The sequence below is a fragment of the Schistocerca nitens genome, chromosome 2 (genome assembly GCF_023898315.1).
Source record: "Schistocerca nitens isolate TAMUIC-IGC-003100 chromosome 2, iqSchNite1.1, whole genome shotgun sequence".
In the NCBI taxonomy this organism is placed as follows: domain Eukaryota; kingdom Metazoa; phylum Arthropoda; class Insecta; order Orthoptera; family Acrididae; genus Schistocerca; species Schistocerca nitens.
This window is the reverse complement of record NC_064615.1, coordinates 717,499,726-717,513,135: the sequence shown is the minus strand read 5'-3', so window position 1 is coordinate 717,513,135 and position 13,410 is coordinate 717,499,726. Positions and strand designations below refer to the sequence as shown.

The following is a 13,410-nucleotide window of genomic DNA, read 5'->3' as shown; positions in this document are numbered from 1 at the left end:
CACTCAGGGACTGGGTGTTGTGTTGTCTTCACCATCATTTCATCCCCATCCGGCGCGCAGGTCACCCAATGTGGCATCGAATGTAATAAGACCTGCACCAAGGTGGCCGGACCTGCCCCGCAAGGGGCCTCCTGGCCAATGATGCCAAATGCTCATTTCCATTTCTATCAACAGGACAACAGAAAAAAGAAGGAAAACTTGCTAGCTTTCAGAATAAATCCTTTGTTAAGTTAGAATACACTCATATATGTATGTGCACACACACACACACACACACACACACACACACACACACACACACACACAATGTGAGCGCATGCCTGTGTCCCTATATGGTGCCAGCTGGACACAAAATGTAGGGATTGCAGTTTGACAGGTGGACTGATGGAGTGTGGGTTGTGTTGGATAGGAAGGGCGGATGGAGAGAGAGGTGGGACGCAGGAAGAGGGGTTGGAGGTGAGTAGATAGTGGCCCAGAGGGAGGTAGCTGGCTTGCTGGCTAGAAATGCTGAAGGCAGGTGTGACTGGTGCATAGGCTGGAGTGTGATGCTCAGGTGCTGGAGCCAGTGGGGTGTGGCGTAAGGTGATGGTATCATAGAGACATGAATTGGGAGGGGGTGACACCACAGAGAAAGGGGAAACTGTGGGAGATTGAGGCTAGTAAAGTTACAGGATGCAAGGATAACTCTCATCCATGTAATTTATAAAATGAGATGGTGGAAGGAAAGCTCCAGATGGCCTGCCTTGTGAAGCCTCCACTGAAATTGGGCATGTTGCGCCACTGTGTGACATTCACCTGCTTCATTTCTTCGTTGATAGTCCTCGGTGTCGATGTACTGCATTGTTATACTGACTGAAAAATGGGGGGTGGAAGTTCAACAGTGACTACTATAAATGATGTTGATGACAGTTGCACAATTGTGTTTCACAGTTCTTTACTTTCACTGTTCACAACCCTCCCCAATATTACACAACCATATGGCCAGTTCACAATTGGTAAATGTTGATAAGCCTCATTAATATGTTGCAGGTAACATCAGCATACTGCGACAATAATTTGCTGTTGAACATCTATGACCAGTAAAACCTAACCACACAGTTCACAGTTCTTGCAGAATAATGCAGTATGTGTGGCACTATTTTTCAAATAAATTAAACAGACATTGTCATTAATTAAACAGACATCATCATTAATTGTTCTAATATATGACCTATTTGTATTACATTTATTCCACTGTTAAGTTGATGCATTGCTGTTACTCTAACTGATACATGTTTCACATCTGAAAATCGGCCGTGGACTGACTGTCTCGGGACCAAAAACCAGTCCTTTATATATCCTCACAATAATAGCCACTGAAACTATACATTGTTCAATGTTTAAGTTACAGAAATTACAATTAGAACATAACACATTCAATTAACTGAACACATCAAAAAATTCCTTCTTTTTAACAGTTCCTTCTACCACAAAAGTTAGGCCGAGTTATTTGTTTAAATAATGAAATTAACAGATATCTTTACACAAACAATACTTTTGACAAACCTGGTAATTATTTTGGAATTAATTAAGGGCTGGTTTTGCTTATATGGTTTCGAATAGACCAAAATAAATACTTCAAGGAGCCTAGTAGTTCTTCCAAATGTTTATAATTAGTACAGAATTATTTTTGTTTATAAGTCAGCAACAGAAACAATTATTGATTACACCTTATAATGATCTGTAGCAAAAGGTCAAAATAAATCAGATTATACTATTGCATATTAATGGTAATTAGGCAAAAATGAAAATAAAATTAATTTAAGGAGGCAGATGGCAAAACAAGAGAAGCAGTAAAGAGATCCCAGCTTGCTTCGTCACAACTGGCTGGTCAACTTTGTTCTTGGCCACATTTTGGCAATTATTATTCATTCTGGTGGACAGCTGGTTGGTTGTCATACCAATATAAAAAGCTCTGCAGTGATTGCAGCAGAGTTGGTATATGACATGCCTGCTTTCACAGCTGGTGCTGCCACAGATAGGGTAGAATAAAGCTATGACAGGGTGGAGTAGGAAGCACTGGGTGGGTAGGTTGGACAGGTCTTGCACCTGGGTCTTTCACAGGGACATGATCCCTGTCACAAGAATTTGGGGTTGGGAGTGGCATAGGGATGGACTAGGATGTTGTAGATATGATCCCTGTTCTAGTCCAAGTTGGTATTGGGTAACAAAGGGACACTACTTTGTAACTGATTCTTTGGGGATGGTTGGGGGATTAGGGGTGCATTGAGGATATGGGAAATCCGTAAATCTGTTTGAGGACTAGCTTGGAGGGGTAGTGCCTGTCTGCGAAGGCCCTTGTCAGACCTTCAGCGTACTGGATAAGGGCGTTTCCATCACTGGATATAAGCCCTCTACCTATGGCCAGGCTGTATGGGAGGGATTTTTTGGTGTGGAAGTGATGAAAGCTGTCAAAATGTGAATACTTTTAGTAGTTAGTGGCTTAATGTAGATGGAGGTGGGGATGGAGCCACCAGAGAGGAGAAGGCCAACATCTAAGAAGGTGGCATGCTGGGTTGAGGAGGACCACATGAAGCATGAGAGGGAGGAGGTGTTGAGGTTATGAAAAAAACCTGGCCCTGGCCCTGAGTGTAGAGCATGAAGATATCATCAATGAATCTGAACTAGACTAAGGGTTTGGTAGTTTGGGAGGTGAGGAAGGTCTCCTCTAGATGGCCCATAAGAAGGTTGGCATAGGAGGGTGCCATGTGAGTGCCCATGGCTTTCCTGCGGATATGTTCATATAACTTCCCTTCAAATGAGAAGTAGTTGTGGTTTAGGAAAAAGTTAGTAAGGTGTAATGGGAATGAGGTAGTGGGTTTGGAGTCTGAAGGATGTTGGGAAAGGTAGTGTTTAATAGTGGTAAGACCATGGGCATGAGGGATGTTGATGTACAGGGATGAGTGATGAGTAGGGATCCAGGGAATAAAGGGGTGTGGATGGTGGAGAGTCGGTGAAGGAATTGGTTGGTGTCTTTGACATAGTAGGCTCGATTGCAGGGTGGAGCCTTCAGAGAGGTGAAGTTCAACATTCAGGAAGGTGGCACACTGGGTTGAGGAGGACCAAGTGAAGCGGAGAGAAGTTGCTGAGGCTGTGAAGGAATGATGATAGGGTGTCTTGGCCGTGAGTCCAGACCATGATGATATCATCAATGAACATGAACTAAACAAAGGATTTGGAAGTGTGGGAGGTTAGGAAGGTTTCCTTTAGATGGCCCATAAAAAGGTTGGCATAGGTGGTGTCACATTGGTGCTCATGGCTCCACAAATTTGTTAATATACCTCAAAAGAGAAGTGGTTGTATATTAGGCTGTAGTGGTAGTGTATAGGGAACGAGGTAGTGGGTCTGGAGTCTGAAGGACATTGAAAGAAATAGTGTTCGATAGCAGCAAGGCCATCGGCATGAGGGATGGTGGTGTACTTTGATGGGAGAGGCCAGGTTTCGGGCGGTTGCTTGAAGCTTTTTGTCAACAAGAGCAGAAATTCTTTCAGGGGGAGCACAATAACCAACTGCAGTGGGGTGTCCAGGATTGTTGGGTTTATTAATTTTGGGGAGCAAGTAGATGGTATGCTTGTGCAGCGTTTTGTTTAGGGTGATTAGGGAAACGGAGTTGAGAGGGAGGTACTGGAATGGTATTCAGTAGGGATTGGAGTTATTTTGGACTTCTGGGACAGGATCACTATGGCAGAGCTTGTAGGTGGAGGAGCAAGACTGTTGGCAGAAGCCTTCTGTCAGTTGGTTACTGTTGTTCATCACAACAGTAGTGGGGTCTTTGTCTGCAGGGAGGATGGTAAGATCAGGATCTGTTTTGAGGATGTGTATGACTTTTGTTTCCTTTGCTGAAAGGTATGTGTTTGTAGAAGGGATATGGGAAGGATGGTGATGCCAAGTTGAAGGTAAGGAAAACCCAGAAGGTGACCCAATGCGGGACCATGGGTGGATGGTGGTATTAACTGGGAGAGGCAAGGTTCAATGTTGGGATTAGGTTGGTTGTGGTTGGAGGGATTGGTAGCAAAGAGATGTTTCCACTGTAGAAATTGGGAGAAGTAGAGTAGGTCTTTGATATGTCCATCATGGTTAAACTTTGTTGTGTGGCTGAAGATAAAGCCTTTGGATAGGTGTGAAACTTTGTGGGATCGGGGTTTTTGGTGGAAAAGTTAACAACAGAGTTTTGGCCTTTTTTTCTGTAATTCATGGAGTATTTGGACAGAGTCTTGGAGGATGTGGCAAATTGTAAAGGTCAGTTATAGTTGAGTTAGTGTAAGTTGATCCCCGACAGGTGGCAATACTATTACCCGCTTTCAACTATGAAGTGCAAATGGTTACAGGTGAAAACAATAGCCATCTGCAGAGCTCTGGCAACACTGAGGCATTACCATAGAGACTGTTACAAAACTGCATAATGTGATTGTTTGCAGTAGGCACACAGAGCTGCGGCACCCAGTCCACTGCAACTGTCAGGGATCGTCTTACAGTTATTCAACTATATGCAGGGTGTGGGTCCTATCAGGGGTTGAGGTTTGAGTTTTGCAGTTGCGGTGTATGTAGTTAGGAGTAGACAGTAACAGTATCTTGTGAAGTGTGCAGAGGTTGTTTTAGGATGTGTGTGCCATGTAGATATGTTTATGCAGTACCAAATTTGTGAGGGAGGCACTTGCAGTGGTACAATCTTCTTATGTGTACAAAGTTGCATTATCAGTTTTTTGTCACGTATGTATCATACATACAGTTTTTTTCAGTAGGACTTGCCAATCCACTTGACATCCAAAGTAATTGAATTGTACTAAAGCAGATTCATTCCGTTCTTGCTGTCTGTTTGTGGGCACAAAATCTTTTCTTTTTGTATTGGTGATGTGCAAATTGATCAGTTAAAAATGTTACATATTTATAGCACCATTGATTATGGTTGGTTATAATAACTACAATAACTTTTACTTGTGGCATTGCCATTCAGTAATCTTTATGTTAAATAGCCAGTCTCCATTAAAGCTGAAGGAACGATTTGTGTTCCCTTCTATACACCTGAGTGGCCCACATTCCTAAGCGGTGTGCTAGTCAAGAAAACGGCAATACGTGATGGGGAAAGCTGGAAGAGCCATGTGGGCTGGTTCTGGCATATTAACCCAAAAGCTAGTGACCACAGTAACATTTGAAATGAGCTAATCCCTCTTAATCAAGGAGGGTCTGGTCCGGGCAGACAGTGTGTGGCTTGCAGTCTTTGTTCAGCGGCATCCAGCAGCGTGGGAAGATCATTTCAGGTATTCCAATTGCTGATACGAGAAGGACAAACCAGACATGTAGCATCAGGTTTTGTGCTCCCGTAATCAGTAGAATTGCCTCGGGAAGGTGTCGTCATAAAATTGCGGTAGCACTCCTCTCATTAAACAGGATAACAATGATGGGGTAATAATTCTGCAGTTTGTGCATATCCCGGTGAAATGCGGTGGACAACAACACTGCGTGGGTGAGCTGCCAAGAGCATGCTAGAGATGATGCCTCGTCAGAGCAGAACAAGATACTGGTCAAGTGATGGTTCAGCATGCCTAGTGTCCAGAAAGTGTGGCCATCTGAGTTCTCCCTCTGGCATAAGTGACCACCGAGGGTGACATGGGGCTGGTTTCCGATCTACGCAGCCCATTGTCTGCTGCTACAGATGGAGGTGAGGGAAGGAGTAGCCAGAAAGCCATCTGCTGTATTTCAAAGGTTTGTTGAAAACTGTAATTGGTTTTGCATGCTGAAGTCTTGAACTTACCAATGAAAGGCAATGTATAGCTCTTATTCCTTCATAAATTTGAAATATTCAAAAAGTCAAGCAGTCATACGTTCAGTCCATTGCATGCTTTCATCATTTAAATCAGTATTTCCGCTTCACTGATGTAAATGTTCACAAACGAGTTTTATATAAGAATCATCAATTAGGCAATTTCAGGAATAAATCACCACATTAACATATTTATGGTTTCTTCAATACTTTTGAGAGATTTATTCCACAGAAGAACATACACTGTTTAGCCATGTAAAGAAAATATTATGTTATTTCGAATACACGCATAGTCGATCGTGGCTAGATCGAAACTTATACAAGGCTTTATTACCAGGTTATATATACCTCTTTTTTTTCAATAATGATAATGAAGAGAGTCTTGAAAATGTTGGGGACATCTTCCTGAATTATGTGGCTGGCCGCCCAGCAGCAAACTAGTCCGGCATACACTCATCAGCAAAACCGAGGTCACAAATGTCATGTTGTAGAGCATGCTCTGTAACAGGATATTGCGAGTTGCCAGTTTATACCCTCTGCCTATGCCCATTCATCCTAATTGATAATTTGGTGGCAGTCATGTCGATGTAGAAGGCTGACAGTATTTACATAATAGCTGGTATATGACGTTGTTTCACAGGTCGCTCTCCCTTTGATAGTGTATGTTTTGCCAGTTACAGGGCAATAGGTGGTCGTAGGAGGGTGCATATACCAGCAACTTGCGATATCCTGTTGCAGAGCATGCTCTACAACATGACATTTGTGACCTTGGCGCCTGTTTCACCACATGTGCCATCTGGCTTCTTTCCCAGACTCGTTTCTCGGAACTCCACAGGTGAGAACTAGCATTACAACATGTCCTCGGTTCTCACCATCCACCTGGCCTTAATTTATGATATTTTCTTCTGTCTCAGCATATCTTCAGTGTAACTACTCTTTGCTTCACTCCGTTTTAATTCTGTACATCCTTCATTGTCTTTCCCAACTATTTTGCACCGGCCCCTCCCACCTCTGTTTTGTACAATGCACTTAGCTTCTCACACTCATTAACTTGTGCACGATGATTTAGTAATAATCTCTGTCTTGCATATTACCCTGTCTTCCACCTTTAAGCTCTCAGGTTTCCAAATCTCGTCCGATGCAGTCCCCAACAGTCAGTCTTTCCTTCTCATCCTGTACGGTAAGTCTCCCCTGACCCATGGTTCTGGGTGACTTTCCCAAAATCTACCCCTTTTCTTAGACCTCTCCAGTCCTTTTCCTTCACCCTTCTACCTTCACCTTCAACCCTTCTGACTGAAAAAGGAGCCACTGGCTCTGAAAGCTTGCCAATCACAGCAGTCTTTTATGTGTGTGTTCTGTCGCTGCTTGGTGAGTAGATTTTTTATCTATCCAATTAAATAATTTTGTCAATAATTACCGTATATACTCGAATAATCCGCGCATGTTTATTCCCAAATTTTAGGACGAAAAACTGGGGTGCGCAGATTATTCGAAACATTGTTGGTACTGCTCTGCCTCCAACAATACATCCCATTATACTATTGCATTGTTGCGGCATTAGTCTGTGACGCATCAGTAGCACGTTAGGAGTGAAGTATTAACATCTTCAAACTTGTTAATTATGGCTACAAGTTCTCGTTATCGCTCGTACACTACTAAAGAAAAAGTGAAAATTATTGAAGAAGCCGAGAATATTGGAAACCGTGCAGCAGGAAGAAAGTACGACGTGAGTGAGAGTTGTATTCGCGACTGGCAAAAAAATAAAACGCAGCTTGAAGAAATTAATAGTAATCGCCGAGCATTTCGTGGCCAAAAAGCAAAGCATCCAGGCCTCGAGAAAAGGCTCTGCGATTATGTAGATGAGAAGTGACAATATGGATGCGCGGTGAAGAGTGAAATGTGCCAACTTAAAGCATTGTCTTTAGCCAAAGAAATAGGCATTACCAGTTTCAAAGCTAGCCGGGGCTGGCTATCAAGATTTTCAACCGAAATGGTTTAGGATTCCGGAGGAAAACTACTATCGCTCAGCGGCTTCCAGGCGATTACGGGGAAAAAAAATAGTGAATTTTCATCGTTATGTGATAAATCTGCACCGTAAACAGTCCTATATATTATCGCAAATTGGTAATGCGGATCAAACACCAGTCTATTTTGAGATGCCGCTCGACAACACAGTGAACAGGAAAGGAGAATCCAGCATCATGATACGAACTGGCGGCAGTGAGAAACAAAGATGTCCAGTGATGTGCGAACTGGCGATGGACGAAAGCTACCACCTTACGTGATATTTAAAAGGAAAACTATTCCGAAAATATCAGTAAAAGGCATACCGGTATTAGTGAGAGTGAATTCGAACGGGTGGATGGACAATGAACTTATAATTGACTGGGTGACACATGTTTGGCAACGTCGTCCTGGTGCGTTGCTGAATTTACACAACATGTTGGTCCTGGACAGCTTCCGCGGACATACAACTAAGGAAGTGCGAGACAAATTACAAAAATGGAAAACTGGCTTGGTCATTATCCCTGGATGCCTAACATCCATCCTACAACCACTAGATGTGTGTATAAATCGGCCATTCAAAGCTGCACTTAAACAGCGATATACGCAATGAATGGCTGATGAAAACCATAAGTTCGCACCTAGTGGAAAAATCAAACGGCCGGATTTGTCCCAGATTTGTGAATGGGTGAAAAGGGCATGGGACTCCAGTCCACAACCACTGGTGGAAAAATCCTTCAAAAAATGTGGAATCACAAATTCACTGGATAGAACAGAGGACGACGTTCTATGGGAAGATGGTGAAGACGACAATGATTTTCCCGCTAGTGATGACGATGAAAGTGATAAATAGAGTGATAAGAGAGGAAATGTACCGGTATTGACTAAAATATTTTATTGCACATGCCGTCTTAACAAATTCTTAAACAAGATACCGGTAATTCACATTTCTTTTTTTGCTGTTGTAGGTACGCGTAGAGTCCCGGCTGGCGGCGATAATGTTCCCCGCCCGCCCGCCTAATGGGCCAGCCGGCCAGCTGCATGCCGCTGGCCGCCCGCCTGCCGGCTGGCCAGCTGCATGCCGCTGAATCGATTGCATTTTAACGATATATTAACCTGTACAGCAGCGTTGCTTCAAACCAGTGGTTATTATACATACTTTTGAACACATCATAACGTTGGAGCAATTTTTTTTGTAAATAAAACAAATTAAAGCTTGTGTCTGTATATGTGTGGATGGATATGTGTGTGTGTGCGAGTGTATACCCGTCCTTTTTTCCCCCTAAGGTAAGTCTTTCCGCTCCCGGGATTGGAATGACTCCTTATCCTCTCCCTTAAAACCCACATCCTTTCGTCTTTCCCTCTCCTTCCCCTCTTTCCTGATGAGGCAACAGTTTGTTGCGAAAGCTTGAATTTTGTGTGTATGTTTGTGTTTGTTTGTGTGTCTGTCGACCTGCCAGCACTTTCATTTGGTAAGTCACATCATCTTTGTTTTTTTTATATATATATATATATATATATATATATATATATATATTCCTCAAAATTGGGGTGCACGGATTATTCGAGTATACAAGGTAATTGTTTTTCATTGTTATATTAGTCCATGTGTCCATCATTCCCATGTGTCCATCATTCCTTCTTATTTAACCCTTTAGTCAGTCTTTGTTGTCGTCTCTCTTGTCCAAACTGTTGTATGTTTTCTACCTTATGTGCTAATCCATTCATTTATTTATCTGTTTCACCAAGATTAATCAGCACTTTCCCCTTCATCTTTTCTAATACCGATTTCTGTGCTTGTAGTTGGGTCGATTTTCATTTTTATTTGCATGTAACAATTCCATTGTTATTTATGAATTTGCATACAACAATTTACAGTTCGTTACACAGCATGGCCTTCTCCCGATCATCTGTCATCGATTTATTTGCAGATTTGGGAGCTATTTTCTTTTCCACCTTTCACTTATCTTGTTTATATGTAATTCTTGCACATTTTTGTGCATTTGTTTTCCAGCAAATTGCTCTGATCGCCTTTTATTGCCGTCTCTTGCATCACTTTAATTGCCAAGCTAAGTAGTTTACATTTTCTCCTATGACTTTCACTTTCTGTTTACCCAGTTTCTAAAATTTTGTCTGTTTTCACGACTTTCGTGATCGATTTTTTCCTTTTATCATTTTTTGTATCAATATAGATCACCCACTCATTATCTCTTATTAACAATTTCCATAAGAATATTTCTAATTTTTCCAGTTTTTTTTCATTGCTTTTCTTCTGGTGGTTTTTCCCCCCACCCTCTGCTTTATTTTTTTGCACTCTCATGATTTTCAACTCTCCACACTGTCCTCTCTTACCATAATGAATTCCATCCCATATTACATCCGTTCCTTTTGAAAACATGTCTTTGCACTATCAAAACTAAGGTCCCACATTCTGTTTCTTGAAACCTGTTTGTCCCTTGGAGTTACTCCAAAAGGCCTAAAATTGAAAGCCAACATTGCAATCCTATCCTACACCAGGCCCCTTTACAGTTTCAAATATAGCAATATCTTGCTCTTACCGGGCTAATCTGTGACATCTACCAGACTTCTCTCCTCCTACAAAATCCTGCAATTATCTGCCCCTCGTGTTTCCTTGAAAGGTATTATCTGCCAAGCCAACTTCAAACTGCAAAAAAAAAAAAAAAAAAAAAAAAAAAAAAAAAAAAAAAAAAAAAAAGCCAGACTTCACATCAAAAAGCTATCCCACCTTCTCCTAAACTACCTGAACAGTGGTATTTCCCTTCCTGTCTCTTTGCAGTTCCCTAAACAGCCACACCATCAACCACCACTCCTCTCCTACAAACCGAGCTTTGCCAACCTCCTTAACATCCCAAAGCCTTCACCACTGCCCCCCCCCCCCCCCCGACCAAGAATAACCTATAATCCCAAGAAACAGTCACAACAGTGCAGTGTCCTTAACCTCTCATCTAAAACACTCACCCCACCTGAATTATCTGTATTATCTAAGGACTTCACTTTCAGCCCTAAACCTGCATTTGATCTTGCTGCTTTAGTGAAAGACCTCCTTTCCTTCACACATAATATCCATTGGAAATATCACTTTGCAACCCAACACCAAAACATTTCCAACAGCAAACATGACACAGAACTCTTTCTTGAACAGAGCAGACCACAATCCCAACTTGACCCACAACCACTACCTCAAAATCATCCCTTACAAGCCTTCCAAAAATTCCTCACATCCAGCGTTGCCTCACAACCCTTCCTCAGGTGCGTACAACATGACTGTAACTTGTCCTCTGTGGAACTCCAGGCTCTACGTTCCCTAAAAGCTGATGACTCCATCAAAGTCCCATCCCTGTGATTCAAACTGACCTGCAGTCCCTTCCTAAAACCTCAGGCCCCTCACAAGGACTAACACCTCAATCCATAAAACTTCTCACCCCACCCAAACCACACACACCCATCTTTTACCTTCTTCCTAGGATCCACATACTCAATCATTCTGGCCGCCTATAGTTGCTGGCTTCAAAGCACCCACTGAACGTATCTCTGCCTTAGTTGGTCAACACCTGCAATCCATAGTACAAAAACTTCCCTCCTACATCAAAGATACCAACCATTTCCTAGAGTGTCGATTCGGTTTTCGTTCTATAGAGCCAAAAAATGAGATGATTCTTGTAGGTGTGCAACATGTCAGAAAGTGTAACACAAAAACATAAAACATTTGAATATAATACTTACTACCCTGATCATTTGTCAGGAGATTGGGTAAATACAATACGGTAAACTGGAACAGCTTATATTTACAGAATTAATATGCTGTCAGAATGAAACATTGTTATGCACTATTAATAAATTTATCATACACAAAATACCTAATCTTGACCGTTGTGACAAAGTGCTGTCAGAACTTAAATCTAAAAGACATTTTTACTTAAGCTGGCTTAACAGTCTCTGTTAAGATATTCATCCATAGAGTAGAATTGCCTATCAAAAAATCTTTTAAACTCTGTTTAAACCATGCTTTACCTGAAACCAAGTTTTTAATGATGATGATGATGAGCGTTTGGCGTCATTGGCCGGGAGACCCCTCGCGGGGCAGGTCCGGCCGCCATATCGCAGGTCTTATTACAGTCGGCGCCACATTGGGCGACCTGCACGCCGGATGGGGATGAAATGATGATGAACACAACACAACACCCAGTCCCTGAGCGGAGAAAATCTCCGACCCAGCCGGGAATCTAACCCGGGCCCAGAGGTCGGCAATCCGACACGCTGACCACTCAGCTACTGGGGCGGACAGTTTTTAATGATTGCTTGCAATTTATCCCTGACATCCATGGTCTGTCTGTTGCTGAACATTTCCTCAGTCACAGCCCACCTGACTTCAAACCTATGACATCCTTCCTGCTCACCTTAATCAACTTCATACGTACCAACAACTACTTCACCTTTGAGGGGCAGACATACAAACAGACCAGGGGTACGGCCATGGGAACCAGGATGGCTCCTTCCTGTGCCAACCTTTTTATGGGTTGCTTGGAAGGGGCTTTCCTGTAATCAATAAGTCTTCAGCCCCTGGTTTGGTTAGGTACATTGATGACATCTTTACCGTATGGTCTCATGGTAAGACTGACCTGCTAAAATTCCTGGAGTTTCCGAATACCTTCTTCCAATTAAATTTCACATGGTCCTATTCCAAATCCCATGCCACTTTCCTTCATGTTGATCTCGTCCTCACCAAAGGCCAGCTACACACTTCCGTCCACATTAAACCTACCAACAAACAACAGTACTTACATTTTGACAGTTGCCATCCTTTCCATGTCAAACGTTACCCCCCCCCCCCCCCCCCCAATACAGCGTTGACATCCGATGCAAACGTATTTGTTAGGGTCCAGACTCTTTAAAGCAATACACCACCATTCTCACATCAGCCTTCACTGCACATAATTACCCCACCAGCCTAATTAAAAAGCAGATTTCCCATGCCATCACATCCAATCCTGGTACTGCCAGTCTTTGGAGCACACTATTGGTGACTCAATATTATCCTGGTCTGGAATGTGTTAATCAGCTACTTCGACAGGGCCACAACTTCCTAAAATCGTGCCCTGAAATGAGATCCATTCTGTCTGAAATTTTGCCCACCACACCTAGAATAGCTTTCTGTCACCCTCCCAATCTCCACAATATTCTTGTCAGACTATGCTCCTTCTGCACCCATCTCCCTACCCTATGACTCCTGCCCCTGTGACCATCCCCCCCTTCAAGACTAGCCTATGCACCCTCCTACCGCCACCTATAATGGCCCTGTAACTGGCAAAAAATATACTGTCAAAGGGAGAGCCACCTGTGAAAAGACACGTCATATACCAGCTATTATGTAAACACTGTTCAGCCTTCTACATCAGCATGACTGCCACCAAATTATCAATTAGGATGAATGGGTATAGACAGAGGGTATTTACTGGCAGCTCGCAATATCCTGTTGCAGAGCATGCTCTACACCATGACATTCATACCCTTGGCGCCTGTTTCACCACATGCGCCATCTGGATTCTTCCCCCAGACACCAGTTTCTCAGAACTCCGCAGGTGGGA

General features: G+C 42.8%; 1 protein-coding gene across 2 annotated transcripts in view; it reads left to right on the top strand.

Moving 5' to 3' along the window:
* LOC126236893 (ATP-dependent RNA helicase DHX33) overlaps window positions 1-13,410 on the top strand; it is a 140,958-nt gene that overhangs the window by 102,972 nt on the left and 24,576 nt on the right. The window lies entirely within an intron of this gene.